The sequence below is a fragment of the Lacerta agilis genome, chromosome 9, assembly GCF_009819535.1.
Source record: "Lacerta agilis isolate rLacAgi1 chromosome 9, rLacAgi1.pri, whole genome shotgun sequence".
NCBI lineage: Eukaryota > Metazoa > Chordata > Lepidosauria > Squamata > Lacertidae > Lacerta > Lacerta agilis.
Genome location: NC_046320.1, coordinates 25036594 through 25063731, shown reverse-complemented (window position 1 = coordinate 25063731; position 27138 = coordinate 25036594). Strand labels below are relative to the sequence as shown.

Genomic DNA, 27138 nt, shown 5'->3' with positions numbered 1-27138 from the left:
GTGTTATCTGCTGGCTTCCCTTGCTGCAGGAGTGATGGTGTCTGTCGTGTGTGTGTATGTGTGTGTGTGTCTCAGTGCTGTTTTGTGCTGCCATGTCAACTTCTAATGGATTGTTATTCAGGTCAGTAGAGATACTGCATCTACCCTTTTCAGTCATCCTAATGTATTTTTCCTTTGCCACTGAAAGGGAAACAAACAGTAGCGTTTGCTGGTCAATACACAGCTTATTTTGGACTTGCCATTGGTGTCACGTTTGCAGCTTCAGTGGCTGCTAAGGGTTACAGACGTCCTAACTTGAATCCCTGCAATTTTACACAGAGTGGTTTCCACACTTGAAGGATTACTTATGAAAGAAAAGGGAAGGAGGTTAGTTATTAGTAGCATGGCAACAGAATTTTATATATGATGCAGAATTGTGTTTTTGTATCCAAAATGGAACTTCTTAGTGAATGGGATTTTCTAAGAACAACTAATTATCTGCTATTGCTTTGGAATGTAAAAGCAATAATTTTGCCCACTTTGTCTTCAACGTCAAATAAGTAATATTTAATATAATGAGGAAAGGTTCTGTGGGTCTGAGTTTTTGTTGTGTGTGTGATGGTTTGGTTTTATTCCATTATAATTTCCATACAGTTGGCTGGGGGCGGGAGAAACCCTGGTCAGATAGTCGCCCAAGCACTTAAAATTTTGACAGTGTTTCTTGTAAGTTTTGACAGTCCTTTCCCCATCCCTTGCCCAATCCTCTGTAGAGCTGACGTCTAAAAAAACTGATTTCCCCCCTGTTCTGAATGCAGTAGTTTGAATAGCAATAGGGTGCTAAGCAAACATCTAGAGTTCTTTCACTTTTCACAATAGTACATTAATTTTTGCAAGAATAAGATTTCCATATATGTGGGCTGCTAGGAAATACTGGTGCTCTCAAGGCCTGATTAGCATGGCCAGAGGTGATGTAGTTCCATGGTTGCATGGTGACCCTGACATGCAGCCCACGCTCCGCGTATAGTCTGAAGGGAAGAAATGGGATGGGGGAGCTTCACAACACTGGGAAGAATACCTGGATCAACACTATAGCAGACATATCCAACCGTTCGACCGCAATCGACAGGTTGGTGTTCGTTGTCGATCGCGGTCAATCGTGAGATCCTTATCTTTTAAAAAAAATGACTTTTAAAAAATGGGAATGAATGTCTCTGCCCCCCCCCCCCGCCCTCTTACTCCATCGCGTCAATTTGGCACTTGTTTGGCATTAGCTGTTGGTGAGCGATTTAAAGGAAGCTAAGAAGCTCAACAAATCTGGTGTCTTTCCGCCCGTCCCCACCAAAAAACTCAACAACTCTGGTCCATCCTCCCTCCACTGACAATGGGTAGATCACTGCCAGTCTTTTTATTGTGGGAGTAGATCGCTGTCTCTGGGGCATGCCTGTATAGGATAAGTCAGCAGTATCCAAACTTTTTTCAAAGAGGGCCAGATTTGATTAAGTGAAGGGCCGTGAGAGCCAACCAAAGTTGTTGAGCTTTTTTTAGGATTGAAGTTGTCCCCCGAAATGGACTTTGGACATGCCTGGGATAAGTTACCTATATGCTACTTGCCTTGTTCTCAAAAATAATTTTCAGTGTAAACTATCCAAATTTTCTAGTTGTATGTGTTGCCTTTTTGGGGGCAAATAATCAAAACCTCAAAAGTAGTCATTCTAATAAATGAGTCTATTTCTTATACATGTATCATTTCTATGTTGGGAGTTTAAGGAAATATATATCATTTAATGTAATTTTTACAGGAATTTATATCATCATAAACTTTTTTGTGTTTATTTATACAATTGTGCCTTCCCTTCTAAGTCGCTCTCCTAAACAGAACTATATCTACCTTCAAGGAGTGTTGGATTATTAATCTCCTTTTGTGTGTTATGTTAAAAGCACACACTCTGAATTATGGTTCTTAAAAAAAAATATGTTTGAGGGAATTCAGTGGTCTGGGATACTTGTGGTGGGATCCAGTGCCCTTGTTCAGTTATCATAAGGATTTACTTTAAACTGGGATAAGGGAGGGACTGCTGCCAATAAATACCATGTCAACACTGCCTCTGTGCCAGAACAACCATTTGAATTTAGCATTAGCCTCAGTATTAAGAAAGTTGTTCGTATTGTTTTTCAGTTTTTGTGGTGAATTGCATCAAATAAGGTATACAGTGGTACCTTGGTTTGCAACCATTTTTGATTACAACCACATCAAACCCAGAAGTGCGTGTCCCTTTTTTAAAAAACAATATATTTTGTATTTTATTTTTCAGATTACAACTGATTTTTTTTGGAGGCCCCATTGGCAAAAGCGCACCTTGGGTTACAACCTGTTTTGGTTTACAACCGGACCTCCGGAATGGATTATGGTTGTAAACCAAGGTACCACTGTATTGGATCTAATATTGGGCGGAAAACTTTATAAAGGTATTGTTGAAAGATACAATCAACACTGGTAGGGTTAGGAAGGACTGTTGTCTGAAACAGTGGCATTTGGATGACATTACTGCCAGTCAATACTAAGTGACTTGAGATGCTTTTGTAAAGTATAAGGCAGCTTCCTCTCTCACCATCACTGAAAAGCATTTTCCTACTTTTTCTAGCTCTGGAGCAGTTAATTACAAAACCTGATTTGTGGAATCTTGTTTCTAATATATAACTCATTTAAAAATCAGTTGTTATGTTGTACAAAATAAAACAATACAAATGCCAACCCAACTGGTTGTTTCTTCCTGCTCTGGAGGCTAGGATCTGGACCAGTGGATTCAAGTTGCAGTATAAGAAAGGAGATTCTGACCAGGAAGAACTTTCCGACGGTAAGAACTGTTTGACAGTGGAAAGTACTCCCAGAAGAGGTGGGGTACCCACCTTCTTTGTAGGTTTTAAAGCAGAGGTTGGATTGCCATCTGACATGGATTTTTAGTTGAGGTTCCTGCATTGCAGGGGATTGGAATAGATAACCCTTGGGATCCCTTCAAACATTTCTATGATTCTATGAAAGGTGAGGTGCAGCAAAAACATGAGGAAAATTAGTTGCAATAAGGCAAAATGAGAAGATTTGTTGTCAGCAGCCATTTAAATAAAGTAGATGATGAGGTTAGTTGTGTGTTACCTGGAAAGCAGATCTGGTGACCAGGAGCAGAAATGAAAAAGAGTAGTATTTAACTTAAACTGAACAGCAATAATAAAAATCCATTAGTACAAACTAACTAAAAATTGCAAGCCTCAATAGGGCACTTTCTTTTTTCTTAATGTTATTGTGGTTGCTTTCCTTAAATGATATTCTCCCATATATTCCCTGCTGTACACTGTATAATATCCAGATCCCAGAAGCCTGCCATCTGAGATCTGGTGTTTCCCTTACCTTGTGTAGCAGTGCTGTGCAGCATTACGTCTAGGTCAGTGTTAATGGTGATTGTGGATCGTGTCAGTATCGATACAGACAAGTTACAAATCTGCATAGGCAGTAGAAGGGAGGAAGAGAGGAAGAGAGAAAGCGCAAGCTGAGAACACAACCCTACTTTTCAAACCATAGTTAGGAGGTCGGAAATGTTATGCTTGCACGGGATCAAACTCCTGGTGGCATATGTGGATTGCATATGGGAGTTTGAATTAAGCAGGGTTTGCAAACCTGCTTTTAATCCTGTTTGCAAAAGCTAACCATAGTTAACAGTAGCATTATTGAAGATTTCACTCTGCACCATGTGAGTTGAAGCATGCAATTAATCTCCTAGCCATAGTTAGGAAATCAGAAATGTTACATCTTCACCAAACCTGAGGAAAGGGGTCCCCCCCCCAATGGTGCATGTAGTGATTTGTTATTGCACCTGAATGCAGTCCTCATGCAAGCACCTATTATTCTGTATGAACTGGAAGACTAATAAAACAAATAAAAGGGAACATTATCTATTATAATTGTATCAAATGTATCACAACAAAGAAACAAAATAAAGCTACTTTTCTATTGCACAACTGTCTGGGCTGCTGTGGCTGTGCTAGAACAGGAATGCAATATCTTTTCGGGCATAATCTGTTTCATGTAGGTTTGTAGAAATGCCAAGCAGTGCTGATACATTTTACATTCACCTCCTAGCCAGGTGTGATGAAGTGCAATAATTGAGTGCTATTAAAAGAGAAAAAGAATTGCCAGCACTCAAGGGCGTCATAAAAAATGAATGGCAAATAAACAATCAAGAAGGTTACTATGGAAATTGCACATGTCTCAGTTAACCCTGTAGACGATATCATGGCTTTGTTAAAACCAATAAGACTTAAGTTACATCTTTAAATGCAGCCAGGAATTTACACTAGTCACAGGGTATGTCTAAAGCAAAGGATTTTAAAACAAACGTACAGTTAAAGATTTATTTGTATTCTCTAAAAAGCAGGATGTGTGTGGGAATTTTCTCACTATTTTAATTTCCTTTTTTGCAAACATTAATCAGTTCTGCTCAGTGGCACACAGCCTAAACATATGATGCCATTTAGTAAGACTGTGATTGTTTTCAGAAACATGATTTGAAAAACACACACCTTCTCCACAGAAGCTGGTTTGTCTGTTTTTGCCATTACCATCTTCGTGCTGTTAATTCAAGAAGGAAACTTTAAAAATCTTTCCTCGTAAACTTTAATAAATGTATTGTTTATCAATAGGGGCCTAAAACACTGGCTGATGTTCAATGCAAACCATATGAGATGAAATTGGACATCTTTTGGACACTTGATTCCTTTCTAACACACACCACGGAGGAACTAACATGAAGTATGCTACAGTGACAGTGGCCAGACAATATTTTCCCTTTCTGTGTCCTAATGTGCCCTTGCTATGGCATGTCCCCCAATCATCTGAGTTCTGAGTCATATAGCATATGTTGTTGTTTTTCTCATTAATCATCTTCACTTTTTGAATCATCCAATAAACAACCTCCAACAGGAAAACTAAGCTCAACTTGGTTGCCACTTGCTGAAAAAATATATATGATCCAAACCTGTATTTCTGCAACTGCAAGTCTCAATCTGTATTTCATCTGTTGCCTTGATAGATGTCTTGATGCCTCAGTTCTTAACAGAGCTGAAATGAATTTGGTCCTGGAAGTTTTCTTTGGAACATGTGCTTTGTGACTTTGGGTATTCTGTGGGTGAACGCTAAATATTCATACCTGATACGTAGTAGCATATTATGGTAGTTGTCAACCTTTTCATATTTAAAGAGCACTTTCCATTTTGGCTCCATGTATTACTGAGGATTCCAGGGTACAATTATAGGATGCCTACCCAGTCCATGCAAGTTATTGTTGAGCCTCTCCATTGCCCATCAATACATGGGTGTTTTCACTAGAACACACCCAAGATTTCCTTGAAGATAATCAGTAGCGGTGGGAAGGTTGTCTCAGGGTAAGCATGTCTGCCTTAACTATTTTTTTCATTTTAAAAAAAAACCTGATGATAAAGGTTCTGTAGAACTAAGGATTCCCAGGGATTTACCACTGGCATATATTTTACAATGTTTATTAGTTGCCATGTGATGCTATCTGGGAGAGCCCCTCCACTACTTATTTGTTTGTTATCGAGCAGCATCTTGCACATTAGTTTTTTCCTTAGCTATTACCTATTTTCTTTTCCTTTCTTTCTTTTGCAAAGTTTTATTTCCTCCCTAGGTAACACTCAACTATGTGCTGAGGATTTGCAGTCTCCAACCAGGTCTATGGCCTCTTCTCATTTGAATCTCTTGAGTTTCTCTCAGGACTTATGCTACAGTCTTCATTCTAGTCCAACCATCCATGTTGCTCAAGGTTCTCAGCAGTTCTGCTGACTTTTGGCTGTATAAATTTATTGAAGGCTGCCTCATTAGTCACAAGCTCTTCCTTGATTTCAGCTCTTGGCTTTTCTCAGGCCTCCTAAGTCCCACAATGACCATTGCCAGTGTCCAAACTCCAGCTCTTCCTTCAGCTGATAAGTGTTCTTTCTCACACTACTCTCTTAGAAGCTGTCTCCATCTCTGTTCTTCTCCTTGGGTAGAGTCTATCCTTCCTTCTCTCTATAGTGCACCCCATTTCAATTTGGGTAGAAATCTGTATGTTCACTGTGTTCTGTTTGGATCAAATACAGCTGTACCTCTGGTTATGAATGCTTCAGGTTACAAGCACCGCTAACCCATAAGTAGCTGCTCCTGGTTGCAAACTTTGCCCCAGGATACAAACGGAAATCACACGCCGGAGGCCCCATTAGCAAAAGCACGCCTCAGGATAAGAATGGTTTCAGCTTAAGAACGGACCTCTGGAACGAATTAAGTTCGTAACCAGAGGTACCACTGTAGTGCACTTAACTGTTGAGTAAAGGAGGGGAGAGCTATGTGTGGGCAGTGCGGTAGCAAATCTCGAGCAGGAATGCGGGAATCGGGTTTATTCTAGACCCTTGTGGGCAAGAGAAGGGAGGTTCCGCCTCTTATTTTCCCGCCTCAGCCGCCAAGAGATGCCGTCCACATGGCCACCTCGATGAACTTAAAAACCTATGTGGATCAAGCTTGCAGAGCCGCGGAAGAATTCGCAAATATCTACTATGAAACCATGGATAAAAGGAGGCAGGCGTTGACCAAACTCTACCAGGACAAAGCAACCCTCGTTTGGAATGGGAATGCAGTATCTGGGCAAGCAGCACTTGCAGAATTCTTCAAAAAGCTGCCTTCAAGCGATTTTCAAATTGCCACATTTGATTGCCAGCCTGTTCATGAGCAAGCCACAGAGAACCTTAACATGATCCTGATTGTGACATACGGCTTCGTCAAATTTGATGGGAACGAGTAGCAGTACTTCAACCAGAGCTTCTTGCTAACAGCACAAACCACAAACAACGGCACAGTGTGGAAGATCGCAAGCGACTGCTTCCGCTTCCAGGACTCTCCTAACTAGTGGGCAACCGCAGTTGGGTATATTTTCCTCTGGACAAGCTAATTGGCTTTCAGGATGGCCACACTCTGGGTGTGGGAAAGTCCCTCCTCTCTGGAAGAACTGCAGCTTGCCAGAAACTATCAACTAAACAACAACAAAAATAAAACTTGAAAAGAAGGGCAGTTCCTTTCAGAACATTCGCATTGATGCTGTTTGGAGAGCCTCCTGTTTAATTCTAATTGTTCCAACACTGCTGTTATCCTATGGTATCGTTTGAGCTGGCTTTCATGAATAAGAGTAAAAGTCCTCTGCTGTTTATTCTTAAAAAAACACTGTTGAGTAAAGGAAGTTTGTTATGACAGTATATTTTTGCTCCATGTTGCAGAAAGTGGTGGTGGGGGATGAGTGTTCAGACCGCTGGGCCCTCACTTGTGGGTGCCTCAGGGTTCCATCCTCTCCCCCATGCTTTTTAACATCTACATGAAGCCACTGGGAGAGATCATCAGGAGGTTTGGGCTGGGTGTCCATCAATATGTGGATGATACCCAGCTCTACCTCTCTTTTAAATCTGAACCAGTGAAGGTCCTGTGTGAGTGCCTGGAGGCGGTTGGAGGCTAATGGGTTGAGGTTGAATCCTGACAAGACAGAAGTACTGTTCTTGGGGGACAGGGGGTGGGCTGGTGTGGAGGACTCCCTGGTCCTGAGTGGGGTAACTATGCCCCTGAAGGCCCAGGGGCGCAGCCTGGGAGTTATTTTGGACTCACAGCTGTCCATGGAGGCGCAGGTCAATTCTGTATCCAGGGCAGCTGTCTACCAGCTCCATCTGGTACGCAGGCTGAGACCCTACCTGCCCGCGGACTGTCTCGCCAGAGTAGTGCATGCTCTAGTTATCTCCTGCTTGGACTACTGCAATGCGCTCTACGTGGGGCTACCTTTGAAGGTGACCCAGAAACTACAACTAATCCAGAATGTGGCAACTAGACCGGTGACTGGGGACGGCCGCTGAGACCATATAACACCAGTCCTGAAAGACTTACATTGACTCCCAGCACGTTTCCGAGCACAATTCAAAATGTTGATGTTGACCTTTAAAGCCCTAAACGGCCTTGGCCCAGTATACCTGAAGGAGCGTCTCCACCCCCATCGTTCTGCCTGGACACTGAGGTCCAGCGCTGAGGGCCTTCTGGCAGTTCCCTCTCTGCGAGAAGCAAAGCTACAGGGAACCAGGCAGAGGGCCTTCTCGGTAGTGGCACTCGCTCTGTGGAACACCCTCCCTTCAGATGTCAAAGAGATGAACAACTACCTGACATTTAGAAGACATCTGAAGACAGCCCTGTTTAGGGAAGTTTTTAATGTGTGACATTTTAACGTCTTTTAAATCTTTGTTGGAAGCCACCCAGAGTGACTGGGGAAACTCAGCCAGATGGGCGGGGTACAAATAAATTATTATTACTACTACTACTACTACTACTACTACTACTACTACTATTTGGAAGGGAAGATGTTCCATTGCCCGGGTATTTGGATGCTGTGCTTATTTTAGACTGCTTAAGAAAGAGGAAGGGAAGGTTGTTCAGGAGTGAGTCCCTTGTCCTTCTTGCTTCTGTTGCCTGCTTTGCCCCTGGAACCCTAGTTGCAGCATTAAACTTGAAAGTCCCAGGTTTGTTTGTTTTTAAAACTCTGGCATCCTGAAGCAGCATATATGTAACGTAACCTTCCTCAACTCTGTGCCCTGCAGACATTTTGCTCTGCAACTCCCACCAGCTCCAGCCAGTACCATTGCCGCTTTGAGACTCCTTAGGGTAGTGATAAAGCGGGATATCAAATCCCAACTCTTCTTCTTCTCTTCATTGTGATGAGAGTTGAAGCCATAAGAGTAATGCATCTTTTTCTCAACTTTATTGTTGGCCTTGGCTATTTTTGCATAAGCAGCAGTGCCCCTTCACCACGGATCCTGGCAGAGCCATAGCTATGTGGGGGATGGGGCTAGCCGGGTGAAGCCTCCAGAGGGGGGCCATTGAGGCTCCCAGCCTGTGTGTGTACGCAGATGTGCAGGGGTGTGTGTGTGTGTGTGTGTGTGTGTGTGTGTGTGCCAAACTGGGTCTTTGACCTGGGTGAAATAAAGTCTAGGCCAGGGGTCAGCAAACTTTTTCAGCAGGGGCCGATCCACTGTCCCTCAGACCTTGTGGGGGGCTAGACTATATTTTTTTTTGGGGGGGGGAACGAACCAATTCCTGTGCCCCACAAATAACCCAGAGATGTATTTTAAATAAAAGGACACATTCTACTCACGTTAAAACACACTGATTCCCAGACCGTCCGCGGGCCACATTTAGAAGGCGATTGGGCCGCATCCGCCCTCGGGCCTTAGTTTGGGGACCCCTGGTCTAGGCACAAGGTGCTCTCTTATGTGCTGAATAATTTTTTTGACAAGTGAGTAGAGTACAGTTGTAGTGTGATACAAATAATTTCAGTTCCCTTTCTGGGTCTTCTCGGTTCTTGGTGCTGTGCTTCACTGTAGCCAGAAGTGGTTTGAATCCTGTTTTCTACTGTGACTTTGGGGGAAAGTCATCTGGATCTCTGGACTGAGTCCACTGGGCATGCTTTTCCTTATATCACTTATTTGCAGGGCTTTTTTCTCGGGGGAACTCACAGGAGCTCAGTTCAGGCACCTCTCACGTGGGTTCTGGCACATCTCTCAAGTGGGTGCCATTGCCATTCTAAGAGAACAGGGAAGGCGTTCATGGTGAGTTCCAGCACCTCTTTTTCTAAAAAAAATAGCACTGCTTATTTGATAGATATAACATTATGCCACCATTGGGGGCAGAAGCAACCTCTGAGCAAGCAGAGGGTTCTGACTAGCCTTGCTTCTCCCCGATCATGCACCTACTCCATCCATTTCAGCATTTTAGAGTCTGCCAGCTCACACCCACCAGTGCAGCAGCATCATTGTTTCCCCCCGCCCCTGCCCCCAAATTCGGTCTGCACAAGGGGATTTAGTAGTGATCTTATCTTTCATATTATCATGCACATGTGTGTATGGCATATAGATTAAACTGAATTCATAAATGAGTGTGGAAGGTGAGCCAAGTAGTGTTAATTGATTTACCACAGGCACCAGTATGCAAGTTTAGATTTCATCTGGGGAGAATGGTGTGAATTTCATTTCTTCAGTTGCTTGTGCTAGTTCCTGAAAATATTTGGCATGCATCCTCAACTGACTTTTCAGTGCATGCTGTAGCCTGCTATTTCATCTTGGGTGAAGACAATAGAGGCACACAGAAAAGCTTTATATCTTTACAGTCTGATAAAGACTTCAGATTTCACTCTGAACTCGTGTAGTGACTGGCTTAATTTCATTAAGTTGAAAATGAAGGTGAAAAACCTGGACAAAAGCTTAGCTAAAAATTAAAGTTCTGAATGGGGCTGAAAGAGAAATACTGCAGGTTAAGCTCTCCTTTCTGTGTTTAGTTTAATTAACTGAAGGCAGCTTTGCACAACCCAGTTAGGTTTTTGATGGATAGTGGCATCATTTCCCCCAACCTTGTGGATGCTTAGGTGTGTTGAGATTATGACCTGGTTCCATCCACTTCTGGAAATTTTCCAAGGTGTGATAAATTTATATGGTTGAACATCCCTAAGACTCATTTAATACTACCCCCAAATCATTTATAAGCAGCCACATAAAATGTTGGTGTGAATATGCTCTTACGTCCCAAAAACATAAATTAGAAATATCCTTTTGAACATAACCTTTAAGCTGCAAATGTTCTTCCACATAATATAGACCTAGTTAGCTCTCAGCAATGGGAAATGGGATAGGTAAAGCAGCGCACTTAGCCCACTTGCCTATTTCCAAGAATTGCCAGTTCTGTAAGTTCTTCAAAGGATTTATTTTGGACACTACAGTCACTAAATTATGCTCTTTGGGTTGCTTTACCATTTTAGGAATATTGCTGACTATTAATGACAATCCATGAATTCTTTAGTCCTTATTAAAAAATTAACCATGGCTATTTCCGCATCACACTTTTATAAATAGGCACTCAACTGTAGCGCGTAAGGCTCTGTACACATTGCCAGCTTTAAACATAGCTAGATGGTTCTTTTTCTCAATTTGGATTGAACCTGGTTTGGGGATAAGTGCATCAAAACACAGTGTTTCACAGGAAATGACATGATAGTTGCAGGATTGACTCCAGATTGAGTAAAGGAGCCGTAAAATGGCAAATGAAGTCCAATGTAAACAAGTGTAAAGTGATAAATATTGGGGTAAGAAAGTCTCAATTTCACGTATATGCTCATTGGGTCTGAACTGCCTGTGACTGACCAGGAATGAGACCTTGGGGTCCATAGTGGATACCTCATTGAAGTGGTTAACAGTGTAAAAGTGTGAAATCCATGCTAGGGGTCAATAGGAAAGGAGTTGAAAATAAAACTGATGTTATCACAATGCTGTTATACAGATCTATGGCACAACTGTATTTGGAATGCTGTGTACAGTTCTGGTTGCCTTACCTCAAAAGGGATATTGTACAGTTGGAAGAGGTTCAGTAAACTGTGACCACAATGATCAAGAGAATGGAGCATCTCCTCTAGGGAAAAGTTGCAGCACGTGGAACTTGTTAGCTGAGACAAAAGACAAGTAAGAGGTGACATCATAGAAGTATTTAAAGTTATGCATGACCTGGAGGAAAAGGGGATAGGGAAAGATGATAATATCCTGCAAGGGTACTGTGCAAAGTCAAAAGAAGGCGACATCAACCTACAGAAGATACATGTACGGTAATTGAAACTGCAGCAAAACTTAACAGAAGTGGCATCACGTCTCAGTCATCAAGTTTTAAATATGTGTACCCCAATCTAAACGATTTACTGAGATATTTGAGTATCTCCCACAGAGTCAGAATCTGTGTATGAAGCTCTCTGTAGAAAAGGATGTGTAAAAAAAGGTTGGGCCAGTTGGATAAAGCATGACACAAGCTGTGGGGCCACAAACTAGCAAACTGCAGCTCAATTTAACTACAGATCAGTACACATTCAGCTTCATTGGCTATTCACAGGTTTTAGAGTCATGAGATGGAGTTAAAGCATATTTCTCCGTGTCACCTCATCAGCTTCACCACGTTCACCAGGGATGGCAATACTGTTCCCATAGTGTTCTAAGCTTGTGTTTGATGTGTCTGTTATCATATGCTTGTGAATTTTGCTGAGTTTTGCAATACTCCGCTGTTCTTCATTAGTTGCTTCTAAACAGCTACATGCCCTCGAAAATGATTCATGCTGCTGTTCATCACTTGGGTGTCCCACATTTCATTTTTTGGCCAGATGTTCATTACTTGGATACTGCTGTGGGAAGTTTTTCCCATTGTGGAGATTTGTGCTATAGTCTTGATGATATACACAGTCTGCAGCATGAAGTAGTCTTCTTACTATGAATGAGCACTCATCGCAGTGTCTCTTACATGTAGTTTTAATGGTTTCAATAAACAGTCCTTATGTTTACATGTTCTGCTTTTGGCTTGTGCTCTGATGAAAAATCAACATGAGTATCACAAAATAAACACTCTGATTGACTGCTAAATGACCTTTGACTTAAACAAATACTTCTTTTGAGATACTGTTCACATGACAACCTTTTTAAAAAAGCATGTCTTTTAAGTTGGTAAATAACTTCCAGTGTGCGCACATGCGCGCACACACAAATATGATTGCTTATATGAGAGATTCAACACTACTGAAATATTAACCAGATTTATAGCATTTGACAGCAACTCAGTGATGATACATGCAGGTATCTCTCCTCCCCCCCCCCTGCTCACCTTCACAGGTGAAGCTCAGACATTACCTCATTATTTTTGGGGACTGAAAAATCCTTAGTTTCCCATAAAAAATTTTTTAATGTGAACTTCATGAGGTATCAACCACACTCAGTTCATTATACTTACCTGCAAATGAGCCACAACTTTGAAATGTACATTTGAGGGTGTTCCCAAGCTTTGGTTAGGTCATATTTTTGATTTGGTATTTCCAGTCATTTCTGATTGGAAAATGATTACCGGTATATTACAATCTCTTTTCAGAGATACAGTACCTTTCTTCCATATTTTTCCTAGGCTGCATGGCGAAATGGCTTCTTCATAGTTAGGCTATCACTTAAGCTCTCAGAAGCTGGGAGTGGACAGGAAGATGGGGAGTCAAAGATTTTGCCAAAATTGCTTCATTTATTTTGTCCTGGTCAAAAACATTACTAAAGTTTACAGTAGTACCTTGGTTTACAAACTTAATCCGTTCCGGATGTCCGTTCTTAAACCAAGGCATGCTTTCCCATAGCAGCGGGGGACTCAGTTTACAAATGGAACACACTCAACATGTTCTGCTTCCAAGGCAAAGTTCACAAACCAAAACACCTACTTCCGGGTTTGCAGAGTACTTAATCCAGGTTGTTCATAAACTAAGCTGTTGTTAAACTAAGGTACCACTGTATTTGTATACCAAAGGAGTCCAATTAAATGTTTACATGACAATAGATTTCGCAATGTCTAGGGCAGGGGTGGCTAATCTCTGCACCATAGGCCACACCCAGCCCTGCATGAGGTTTTTTTGTGTGAAATTTAAATCCCCCTACTCAAAGTGTCAACAAATAAAACTTTTTTTTTACTGTTCCTCTGGGTTCTTTGCTGTGGTGCCGTAATGCCAAAGCTTCCCTCACCTTTTTTCCACATTCAATTAAAAAACAACACACCTTTGAAATCGTTATTATGTTTGTACTCCCTGCTCCCTTAGATACTCCACTGGAATGTATTCCCCAATTTTGTCCATTTTGTCCATTTTTTTTACTGACCACTCCAGTCAGTCCCATGATGCAATTTTGTGATGCCAAACAGTTTTTGTGGACACACCCCAAAATCTACCCTATTTTAAAAACAACTGTCCATGCCCATTTTCACACATCAGCCATGCCTCAGTTGACAAGCCTCTTCCTACCTCTAACAGTTGATGATGAATGAAAAAGGCTTGCCACCCCTTGACTCTAGGGGCTGTGGGAAGTGAGGACTTTCACAGTCTCCTGAGCAGATGATGATGTCATCACTTCCTCCAATATTGAATTCAGGTGCTGTCAACAGAATTGTAGCCAAATGGTGCCACTAGAAGAAGAAGAAGAAGAAGAGTTTGGATTTGATATCCCGCTTTTCACTACCCGAAGGAGTCTCAAAGCGGCTAACATTCTCCTTTCCCTTCCTCCCCCACAACAAACACTCTGTGAGGTGAGTGGGGCTGGGAGACTTCAAAGAAGTGTGACTAGCCCAAGGTCACCCAGCAGCTGCATGTGGAGGAGTGGAGACACGAACCCGGTTCCCCAGATTACGAGACTACCGCTCTTAACCACTACACCACACTAGAAAATGAGAGGGGTATCTGCATGCTTGGGAGAGCCCCAAAGTTTGAAGAAGAAAGCCTAAGGAGGCAGCCGCACCAATATTATTATTTATTATTTATTAAATTTATATACTATAGTGTCCTATACCTGGAGGTCTCAGGGTGGTTCACAGAATAAAATCGAAATATAAAATCACAAAATACATTAACAACTTAAAAATATAGCCCAATAAACACTGAGCCACATAATTCTGAATTGGTTGGAGGAAGGGGGATGGAATGGAGTATCCTGGAAGATGTCATGAGTAATCCACACTAATGTTTTGTTGTAGGTCCCACTAATTTCCTCTAGTCAGATTGTCTAGCAGTTTCTATGTTTTGTGTGAATGTAGCCACTGTGTAGTTTGACCACTTTTTTAAAAAATAATATATTCTTATTAAAGATTTCTTGGTTTAGAAAAGTATGTGCAATGTCTCTTTTTTCAAGTTACATATTCTACAGATCAGTTTCATTAGTTGAGACATTAGTGTTACATTAGGAAGAAAAGGGAGAAAGAGGTGGAGGGAGGAATGGTGAGTGGGGTGGGGTTGGGTGGCAGTGCTTCTATTGTACTTATGGATTTTCTGTCAGTGTCACTTGTGTGGGTTTTCTTTACTATTCACTTGTATTCCTTTGGTGGTGAGAGACGTTGGGGTTGGCCTAGGGTGTGGTTGGTTGTCTTTGATGGGCTGTAGTGAAATTTGTTTTCATGTGTGAGTGGGGTGGGTGGGTGTTTTTGGAGCAGGTTAGCCAGATTGATTCAAATGCTGTTCGTGGGTTCTTCTTGTTGTCTTGTTGGGCTGTGGTTTGACCACATGTTGAACTTTAAGATGACAAAGATACAGGTGAAAGGATGGAACCATAAGTGATGGGCTAAAACAGAGTTGATATGAGGCAAGACTTTCCATGAACTCAGTTTGCTGCCAGAGATCACAGAACTTCCTTCCTCCTCTTCCTTCTTGTATTGATGCATATTTTAACTCACTGAACATGCTTTTTAAAATAATGTTTATTGCCCCCCTTTTTATTTGAAAAGATCCTTGCTCTCTTTTTCACATCTGAGGTTCTTCCACTGTTGTATCCTGTATCCTTTCTAACGGCATGTATGCTCAATCTACTCAGGAGTAAGTCCCATTTTGTTCATTGAGGCTCACTCCCAGGTTAACGTTTCTGTGGTTGCGTCTTTAATCTCTGTTTTTGCTTGTTGTGCAACAAGGGAACTCCACTGGAAAAGCTGCATGTTGAAAGTTTCACCTTGTCCCATCTCCCACCCCATTGCTTCACTCACTATATTGATTGCTTAACTAGGTTCTTATCCCACACAATGCCTGATTATCCTGTGGCCAAATTGTAATTTTATTGGTCCTATGTTAACACTGAGGACTCTCCGCAATCTCTTTGAGCAGAAAGGGTATCGAGAGAGAGAGAGAGAGAGAGAGAGAGAGAGAGAGAGAGAGAGAGCAAAACAAATGTATTTCATGGAGGTCTGTAAGGTTTGAATCTGGGTGGAGTATCTTTAGGTCTGCGCGTGTTTGCTACAAAAACAAAGAGGAGCTTTAGTGACAAGTTCCATCTGTCCAGGTCTGTACAGCTGCCCAATGATTGGCTGCCGCAAGACTTTGTGTTTGCTTTAAATGTGTGTTTTTAGCTGTTTCGCAGCGAGAGTGTGTGTTTTGTTTCTGTTTCCTTCCGACATGCAAAACATAGGCCTAAATTTTTAATTAGCAAAAGTGAGTGGTGAAAAGGGAGGAGGGGGCTGAGTAATGTAACCAGCCTCAGTGGAGAGCAGCTGGGATGTGTTGCCATGACGACAGGTTCAGCAGGCTGCCAGCTAGCATGTCAATGGGCAGTGTAGGGAGGGAGCTTTCAAACAGCGCCTGCTAGCCACAATGTGATTGGTCACACCTCTGTTGTCTTTGTGTGGACCAGGGAATGCTGGGTAGGACCCGGAGTGAATGCTCAGTTTGTCTCAAAGCGGCGGTGAGGTAATGCTTTTGAATCTTTTGGGATTACGGACTCGGATCTTTTGAAAGGCTGCAGTGTAGATTATTTTCATTCCCGTTTGAACTGAACCCCCCCCCTCCCCAGTACTCTTTATATGGTTTCTATGTATATTTATGTAGTGGGATGTGGGAATTTAGGAGAGCAATTTAAGATTTATTTGTGGGCAGATTGATTGGCAGTGTTTGGGATGAGCTGCTTTCAGCATAGCTACATAGCGCTAGCATAATTGAAGATGCGCTGACAACTCCTTTGGCAAAGTGTGATAAAAGGAATTGATGTGGGAGAGAAGAAAGTTTGGAGTTACTTTCTGGTCACCTTTGGAAGAAGAGACCCAAGTTATGCCACTATTTGAAGGATAGGGTTTGGGTGGTTCAGTTATGTGCAGGATGAATTTATTATTTAACACAGATGTAAAATTGTGAATATGTAATCCCAGTGTGCAGTGAGAAACCCAACTGTGTAATTCTAGGAATTTGATAGTTTGGAGAAATGTTTAAGATGTAGGATGCTAATGGTTGTTTGTGATGATTTTTAAAACCAATCATCATTGTTTCAAAGGCTGAAAAGCATACTGTGTTTGTAAAAAACTTGCCTACAGTAGTTAAGACTTGATTGAATATCAGATGGTCCCCTTTTTGGCAGAAGGGGGGGGGGGAGAGAGAGAAAATTGTATAATGTATATGTTGTGAGCCAGTAAGATTTGTTGAAATAATTGCTTGCTTTCCATTGCAGTTGCATTTATACTTTGAGATAAATAATGTTAAGGCATTGTTTCCTTGCATGTCTGTTTGCCCATGGCATCTACCTTGAGCACTTGCATAACCAAATCAAAGCAACTTGCTGCATAACAATCAGATTTGCATGTGCTAATAGAAATCCACATATTGCCCTCATTTGGGTATGTAGCTTTAATATGTGCAGGAGGTGAGGGCAAAGGAGAGCTAGCAAGTTCCAAGAAATGAAGAGGAGTAGAAAGAAGCTGTTCTTATATGACAGGATACTTAAAACAAGCAAAAACCATCTGAATCCACAACTTAGCATTTTAATGTGGCACTTGCTAGCTTCAGCAGCTTTGCCATTGTACTTTGGGCATGCTCGGTAGTGCTTTTTGCCCTCTGTTAAGCCTATATATAGCGGGACACGGGTGGCGCTGTGAGTTAAACCACAGAGCCTAGGGCTTGCTGATCAGAAGATCGGCGGTTCAAATCCCCGCGACGGGGCGAGCTCCTATTGCTCGGTCCCAGCTCCTGCCCACCTAGCAGTTCGAAAGCACGTCAAAGTGCAAGTAGATAAATAGGTACCGCTTCAGTGGGAAGGTAAACGGCGTTTCCATGTGCTGCTGTGGTTCGCCAGAAGCGGCTTTGTCATGCTGGCCACATGACCCGGAAGCTGTACGCCGGCTCCCTCGGCCAGTAACACGAGATGAGGGCCGCAACCCCAGAGTCGGACACGACTGGACCTAATGGTCAGGGGTCCCTTTACCTTTTTAAGCCTATATATCTGCATGTTCCCAGGTAGTGAAAAAACAGCAGCTAGGGCAAAAATAGATCTACGGGCAGGACATTCAAAATTGTGCCAGGGAGGGATTTCTGGTGTTTTATGATGATGGTAAGATGCACTGTACTGTAGGTACCCACGATCCAAGTACAACGGCCTTCCTCACAGTAAAGGTTGCGGAAACAGCCTAGCGGACTGGAGCCAAGAATTAGGGGTTTAACAGTAACTTTGGCTGGCAGTCTGAATGAATGTTGGGACAACTCCAGTTTACCCACAATGGGAGTGCTTGCTGGAACAATGCTGTCTAGCTGGTTCAGCTTAGAAAAATAATATATTGACACAACTCCTCCTTCCTGCAGTACACTGTCATCTGTCTCTGGAAGTGCAGTTCATGCCTTGTTACGCTTTCCTGACAAATAATTTGGCATGTGGCTACATTGATGCAAGAAAGCAGCTGAGTTGCTCCTCTTTTTTCTTATTTAGGAGAAGGAATGTGTGACTTATAAGGAAGTGTGGTGAACGATCAGGAAAAGAGAGTGCAGCACAGTCAAGAGTGAAAAATATAATGCATTTGTTGGTCCCCCACCCTCCGCTGGTTGGGGTGGGCATATGTGGTGTAGATACTGTGAAGTCCAGGAGGTTCTTAGTTTATTTTAGACATTGGGAGCGATAAAATATGTCACGACTTCCCCCTTGATTATGATTGCAAGCCTGTGATTATTATTGTATAGTGTCTAATACCTTTAGGCACTTTAAAAGTAAAGTATGACAAATACAACTTATAACTGCCTGCTGTGCAAAGATGTGAAAAAAGCAGAATCCCTGCCTGCAGGCTTCTGATCTAATGTATGTGATATAAAAGTAATAGGAAAAGAACATGAAAACAAGCAGATTTCAGCACTAATTGTTCATAAGTTATTTTTAAAATAATTCTAATTTGGATATTGCCCTGATATGGAGTTGTTGTTGTTGTTGTTGTTAATATGGATTGTTGTTGTTGCTGCTGCTGCTGCTGCTGCTGCTGCTGCTGCTGCTGCTGTTGCAGGCCAACACAGCTACCTCTTTTTCTTTTTGAGTGATTTGGGAAAACGCCAACTTTAGCTGTTCAATGTCAGGATGCTAAACTGGGTTGGCTGCCCTAATCTAGTGTTACCTGTGTGATTAAAAACCTACAGACAGTCACTGAGGTTTACACACATGCAGTGTTGTGTGGGATTGTCATATGCATGTTTCAGGATTCTAAGTTCCTCTAACACGTAAGGTTTGATTTTTTATCTTTTTTTTAAAGAAATAGCTTGGATATGTGTTTTTGTGTGTGCATGTAACAGCAGTATCATAGCTATTTTTAAATAGCAAGCTTTGTGTTTAGTATGCTAGTGAAGAACAGTAACAGGGTCACATTTTGCTAATGGGTTATACATAGGGTTCTTCAAATGCCCATTTAAATGTGAGAATAACATAAAAAATCACGATTTCTTTATCACAGAAAGATGGCTGTATACTAGTTTTTTTCTCTGGTTGTTATTACAATATACATATAACCCCAGAAATGCAAAAAAGGGTGTTCTGACTACTACTCAGAACAACCTTGTATATTGAGCAGAGATTTTAATTTCATTAATTAAACTAAAATGCCTTTGCTTTTAGTTTATGCATGCTTGTGGTTGTTCCTTGGCTGTGGGGCTTTTAAACTGATGCTGAATGCAAGCCTCACTGAGACTGGTTCCACTTGGTAGTTCCAGGGTGGAGGTGACGCCTGCCAAAAGTGGACACGATTCTACCTGACATCGCAAGATACACTCACCTGTCAAAAGTGTTTCTCAGAAGAGTGGCCAGCTTTGAAGCTGAAAGCGGTTCTCAGAAATTTCCACCGATAAACAAATCTTTTTAAAAATACGTATTTAAGGGTGTTAATTCTTTGTGCTATCAAGTGAATATGCCATATGCTTTGATTTTGAATATCTTGCATTGTGGTGCCTCTTTCTCTGCTTTCTTTAGAAAAACCTTCCTGAACTAGTCTGAGTTTTGAACTGTCAAGCATTAGAAAACACTCTTGCACAAGCAGATATGCTCTTTATGCTCTTTGCCCATCTCAAAAATCTGTGACAACTTGCAAGTCAGCACATAATTAAATACTTCCTAGGAACAGCAGCTGTGTAATGTATTTCTATTGGCAGGTTTTTGGCCACAAGGAATACTCCCTCTAGTGGTTCATCAGCACACCAATTTGGGCTCCAGGTGCAGATCTGTGGCAGGTTTATTCAGTCACATTTTAAATCGGAGACTTTAAATGAGACCTGCAGCACAATCATATGCACGTTTAGGTAAATCCTACTGTAAGTAAAAAGCACACTGTAAGTGTATTTAGGATTGCTGCTCTATGCTGTATCATTAATAATACTGAGGTGCAGCCATGGGCTGATTGAGGGCAAAGGTTAGTCCAATGCAAAAGAGCAAACAAGAAAACAACACAAAACTCAATATGTTGTGCTTCTTTTTCCTTGTTTCTCCAAAGTGTCTTATTTTGTCAAATTATTCTGTGCTGTCTGAACCATTTTCATTTTGTGCTTTCCCCTACATCCTAAATAATGTGCACTGCAATTTGATCACTAGGGACAGTTTCTGATTTGTATGTATTTTGGTAAACAAACCATAGCTTAGTGTGATGTGCAAAGCAGACCAGTATTTCCTAAAGTTTCTGAGCTCCTGCATTTAGATCAGCTAGGCCCTTTTCAAAAGGCTGCTTTGATACAGGTTATGGTGCACTATTGCCAAGTCCTCAAGTTGGCCTAAGGCAAAAAAAACTTGCAAAGTTATCCTAGTTCAATAATGTCGCTTTTTCAGATACCACTGAGGTCATCTTCTAATTTACATAGACCAACCACCTACCTACTTGTAAGCAGAAGGAAAATTTGGGCTATTGCAATTAAGGATTAAGGTTGGGGGCATGATACAAAGGCTGTGCTTCCACAGTATTTCTGTAGGGGACCAGCAGTTTTTCTCGGACTACTGGATACAATGGTAAAACACAGTGGAGGATTTTACTATCTTTCTCCAGGTAGATATACCTTTTTGATGCAGAATACAAATCCCCTCAGCTGCAAAAATATTTGCTTTTTTTGTTGTAATTCTCAGATGTGGACATTTGCATGCTTTGGACTTGTTTTCTCCAACAATCTACCTTAATTTGAAGATCGAGATAATAAGTCAGTTTGTCAGGTTATTATGTGGCCAATATAAAACATGTATTATTTCTAAAACATTTTAGTATCAAATCTATTTTTTTATATGGCCTCTCTTCCGTTGCTTATTTCTAGGGATGCACATAGCAATGTTCCTTTTAATACTGCAGGTACCGTGTTTCTCAGAAAATAAGACACCGTCTTATATTTATTTTTCCTCAAAAAAACACACCATGGCTTATTTTCAGGGGATGTCTTATTTTTTTTTTACTGGTAAGCATTGGCATGGTACAGCAAACTACATTTATTCACACAGAATTTTACTTTCATGCATGCAATTACAGCTTGCATCAACCATGCATAAATATTACTTTTGCACCAAGCAAAAGTACGCTGGTGATTAAAGCAATTGCATGCAGTTACAGCTTGCATCAACCATGCATAAATATTACTTTTGCACCAAGCAAAAGTACCCTGGTGCTTAGAGCAATTGCATGCAGTTACAGCTTGCATCAACCATGCATAAATATTACTTTTGCACCAAGCAAAAGTACCCTGGTGATTAAAGCAATTGCATGCAGTTACAGCTTGCATCAACCATGCATAAATATTACTTTTGCACCAAGCAAAAGTACCCTGGTGATTAAAGCAATTGCATGCAGTTACAGCTTGCATCAACCATGCATAAATATTACTTTTGCACCAAGCAAAAGTACCCTGGTGATTAAAGCAATTGCATACAGTTACAGCTTGCATCAAGCAAAAATATCGGTACCCTGGAGGTTAAAGCAATTGCATGCAATTGCAACTGGGCTTCACAAGTCAGCCTGAAGGTTAAAAGCTAAACTTCCAACACAATATCCCCCTTTTCATTCAAGGAATCCCAGGGCCAGCTGTACCATTATGCAGTGTGAGGCAGCAAAGGATTTTCTTAATGGTTCTGCCAGCTCTTCCATTTAGCCTTTCAGGGAAAGCCTTTGAAACAAAAGCAAGCAAACAAAACACAATACCTATGCAAATCCCTGGCTCCCGGGTGTTGCTGCTGCTGCTCCTGGGTCCCGCTGGCTAAGGGCTGAAAGCAGAGCGTTCCTCCTCCTGCTGCCGGCTTGGGACTCCACGTTGCAAGTCGCTTCTGCTGCTGTCGGGTCCCGCTGGCTTGGGGCTCGATGTGGAGCGCTTTTCCTGCTGCTCCTGGGTCCCGCTGGCTTGGGGCTCGATGTGGAGCGCTTTTCCTGCTGCTCCTGGGCCCCGCTGGCTTGGGGCTGAAAGCGGCACGTTGTTCCTGCTTTTGCCGAGCTCCGATGGCTCAGGGCTTCACGCAGCACGTGTTGCTGAGCGTTTTGGAGGGGTTTGCAGCAGCAGCAGCATCCACTTCCGGGAGCCAACCGGAACTGTGCCTACAGGTATCTCTACGGCTTATTTTTGGTGTATGGCTTATATTTCTCAACGTTTAAAAATCCTGCCATGGCTTATTTTATAGGCATGTCTTATTTTATGAGAAACACGGTAGTTTGCTAATACTGACTACTGTTCTGTTGGCATCATAGCATGTTACTTTGTTAATGATTTCAAAACTTACAAGCATTTTAATGGGCTGTTACCTGTTATACTTGTTAGGAAGAATGGAATGCTCTGCAGTAATAGAAGTTTTCTCTATCTAATTTCTGTATCCAAATATTCATAACCTCTGCAAACTGTGAATTGAAAAGAATTGCCCGTTTGTGATGATAGGACATATTAAAGGAGTTAAAAGGGGGGGCACTCATTCAGGGGAAGATGGAGAGCTAACAGATTCTTATGGGTGAGGTAGAGATCCTGATTACTGGATTTAAGTCGAGAATTCTAACCAGAGGTGGTGAGCAAACACGGTGCTGCAGCTGGTACTTGCATCACACCATCACTTACCGGTAATATGAGCAGATCATGAGATGTTAGAGAGCGTTTCTAGAAATGAAAGTGTTCACAAACACTTGCAGAAGTTACGGGGTAGCAGGCTGACAGAAAGAGAAGTAGGAGGAGGACGCCTCCGTATGGTAGAGCCATTGAAAGTATGGTCAGCCAATTTGAAGTGTTAATAGGACTGATGACTGACTAACACATTTGCAGGGTTCTTCTCATTACCTTTTGTCTATCATTTTAGTTATGAGACACTGGTTCAGGGTTGACTTCCTCTAGATGACACAGAACCTTGGCTTTGGAGCTCAGTAGGTATGTGTATGATAACTTCCAGTGGTTTTTCACATGGCAGATGAGCTATTGTGCCGCAGGCCAATAAAAACAGCTACCATCTCATCACAAGAGAAGGCCTGAGAAGAACGCAACTAACCATATTTCAAACTGTTAACCTTTTAGCACAATTGTTTACTAGCCCAGAAAATTTTTGAAAGCGGAGTTCCATTTAGAATAATACGGTCAAACTCTCTAGATTAGGTATCAAAATAGAACACAAGCTGCTGTGGGCAGATTCTCTTGATAAAATTGCATACACACACACACACACACACACACACACTAGTTACACACAACTAATGACTGGCTTCATCAGTGTCAAATTCCTGTTTCTTGCATGTGATAGGTACTACACTCGTCATTCCCCTGACTCAAACACATGGGATACAAAATACATTTTCATCACTGCAGTCCAACCTCTTATAAGCCCAGACATGCCTTGAGTTCTTTTTTCTCTCAGATAATATGTTACAGACTCTAGTGAAGGAAATACAAATCTCACGCTGAGAGCAACCTCACACAGTGACCTCATTCTGAATGTTACCTCCTTTGTCAGGAGCGGGAGAAGCAGCCGTTTCACTGGCTTTCTGTCTTTGGACCTGTTTGACATTTAATTGCCAACTTACTGGCATGGTTTCAAGGTTTCCTCTTTGGTGCATGCATAACAAAATGAATAGGATGATGAGAGGCAAGCCTGCAAGGACTTGTTCACCAGTTTGAATTATTGGCAAACAGCCCTTAGCAGCGAGTTTAATATAGAGAATTATTGTAAAAAAAAAATTAAAATAATAATAATATTTTCCATAATTTTCCAGAATACAACATGAATAATAAATAATAATTAGTCACAACAGTATTCAACCACAACAGGTGAGTTAGGAATGTTACAATAACAGGAAAGTAAAACTTTACTCTTTTGTGTGCACACATCCACACCATAATGTTGCATGTGTGGCTGGAGGATAAATAATGTCTTTGCAACAAAGAAACAAAGAAACAGGAACCATGTTGCAGCAAATTGATTGTGCTTGGACCCCTGTGGGGTTGTGTTAGATGTTATGAGAGGATGCTGATTTTAAGCTGGTGATTGCTAGAACCATACAAATTTAGTATTTATGTATTGTTTTGGAATTTTTATTCTGTATGTACAATATTCTGTATGTACAATAACGCACGGTCTAAACAAAAATTTTGTTTCATGATCTTGGTACATCCTCAAATACCTGCCACCAAAAAGTCTGAAGTATTTCACAATTCCACATGTGCGGTGGCAACCCCATTCCCCACGTTCTTGTCAGCACAGAGTTGAGACTCCCTTAATCATACAGCACCACCTTAAAAGTAGTTTAATTGTGGCTTCTTGTATTTTAGCCAGGTTTGTTTGGGGAGGGGGAGATGTTGTTGTCTACATTCTGTCCCACTGCTCATCCTCGATTAGTGTTTTCAGGTCACCTTTCCACACCCTCTGAAGCCTTACACTTCATTTAATACCTTGTACAATTCAGAAGTCATGCTTTTGCAATACAAACTTGTTGCCACGCAGTGATGCTCAGCCATCGTGAGAGAGCGAAGATCCTTGTCCCTTCTGGTTAAAGAACTAGACTGAACCACCCTGTGATCTTCAGATGATTGGTGGATACAAATTTTAATAATAATAATAATAATAATAATAAAGCAATTAGTTGTGCTGTTTGAAACCAGTTATGTTTCACTCTTGTAATTTATCTTGCAAAGAATGCTGTGTCATCAGGTAGCTTCTAATAATTATATATTTTACTTTGATTATCCCTCTAACTCCCCATCACTTCAATTTATCATATTTGTCTGGGCAGGAAAACTTCAAGTAGTCCAATATTGGAATAATGGGAGACTAACTAAGTTAGTTCTACAATTGGTCTTACAGGAAAAAGCAAGGGGTGAGATGGCTGTATTTGAGCTAAAAAGGAGTTCCAGCATTTCCAGACCTGCAAAGATGTCCATTAAAAGGGACTGCTAATCTTATGTATTATTTTTCATGATGGGTTCAAAAGCAGAAGAGACAATATAGTAGGTATTGAAAGAGACAACTCAAGTTGCACCTGTTGTATTCCCTGGGATACCCATATAATATGAATAAGATGGTTCAACAGGAAGGTTTCATAATACTGCTTTAGATTAGGCATTCCCAGAACCCCTGTCACGTGGTCTGTACAATGTGGCATTACTCACACTGCTCCTCTTGTCTCTTGTTGTGAAGCTATTCAAAAGCCACTGCCACTTTGAGAACCAATTATTTGGAATAATGACAGGGAGGGTCTGGAAAAAGAAGTAGTGCTTTGGCAGTATAGCCATTTTAATGCCTGCTATCCTCCCAAATCATAACAAGTTTGGGTTATGCCAGTTTTTCATCTCCCCTCTCATCTGCCCATACAATTTCCCACAAATATGTTTCTCAACTGGGCATTGTTACCCCCAAGTACCTAAACCCACTAAAATCATCATCATCATCATCATCATCATCATTTTATTTATATGCCGCCTTTCCATAGTTAAAACAATGCTCAAGGCGGCTTACAACATGACAAGATTTACATAATTACCAACGTAACAAAAGTCATAAGCAATACATAAAACGCATCAAAAGTACACAACCAAATGGAAAACAATTTCCACATAAATCATAAAATCTAAAACTAAGAATACAACATTAATATCAATTACAATTTAAAATGACATAGATAAAAAATAAAAGCAATTTAAAAAACAAAAACGGAGCCCTCTCTGCCCAGATGGAAGGAGGCAGGCAAGGCAGCAGCAGGTGAGTCCTGCAAAGTGAAGCCTGGGGGCAGTTCTTCTCTGCTTCTGACATATTTAGTGGTATTATATAGACCTGGAGTAGTTTATTTCCAGTCTGGCTACCCCATTGAAAAGTTGTAGTTCTATCTTTAGGGCAGGAGTGGGGGACCTTGGGCTTTCTAGATGTTGCTGAACTGCAGCTCTGGCAAGCACGGCCAATGGATCCCCCACCTCCATTTTTAAAATGTCTACCTTTGCCTGATTGTCCAGGTTCATATTCATAGCTTCATTTGCAGTAGTATTTAACTCCACAATTTGCAAGAAGAGATCCTATAACTTCGTCTTGATCGACTTGAGCAGCTAATGTCCCTCTAACCTTTGCAACAAATTCATTGGTTTCACCCTTGTCCTTGGCCACATTTGTCAGTTTCACACTCCTTGTTATTTTGCTGTTACCATGCTCTATGCTAGTTATGGCCTCCGTGTCTGACAGCTCAGACATGCTCTCATCAGTTACCTCTTCCCTGCTCAATTTGGCCATCTTTGCTTTGCTCCCAAGGGTTCCCCACTGCATAACAGATTTGCTGTTGTCTAGTTCTCAATACTGTACAGCCATTGCCTGAAGCAATATAAGCTCGGTGGCTGTGGGAGACTTGATATTAAGCCACCATTAAGCTCAAAAGTGAGCCACGCCTCCCCCAATTCTGTACAGTACTGCTCAAGTGGACTGCAGTTTCTTTTTCCACGGTTGAAAGAGAACGGTTCAGGAATCTAGGCAGTTTCCCAAAAGCTTCTCTGGGAAACCTGGAACACTGTGCGATAGCATTTTCCCAGAGCAATTACTCATTTCAGCTTACAAAGGATTCTGGGTATGGTGGTGAAGAGTGAGGTTGGCCAATGTTTTCATATGACTTCACTTTGCAGAGATCCAGGCGGATGATGACACGGCAGAATCCTGAGGCATTGCAGCCCATCATTGTGAGTGCCTCCATTCCAGAAAGTAGAAGTCGAACTGGTCTAGAAATGCTGAGTTGCACTAGATACTGTAAAGCAAATTAATGAATGAGGAGCCACATTCCTTAAGTCCTTTCCAGCTAACTTAATTTTGCTTGTGTGCTCTGCATTC

General features: G+C 41.6%; 1 protein-coding gene and 1 pseudogene across 5 annotated transcripts in view; both read left to right on the top strand.

The window, feature by feature from the left end:
- The window catches only part of STOX2 (storkhead box 2), a 126096-nt gene that overhangs the window by 73710 nt on the left and 25248 nt on the right, over positions 1-27138 (top strand). Inside the window, exon 1 of one of the 5 annotated variants that reach the window (XM_033160901.1) lies at positions 15875-16310. The exons of the other annotated variants lie outside the window; for them this stretch is intronic. The gene's annotated coding sequence lies outside the window, so the exon portion shown is untranslated. Of the gene's footprint in view, positions 1-15874; positions 16311-27138 lie in introns of those variants that run through there. 5 annotated transcript variants of the gene reach the window in all.
- Positions 6370-7049, top strand: LOC117053276 (annotated as a pseudogene).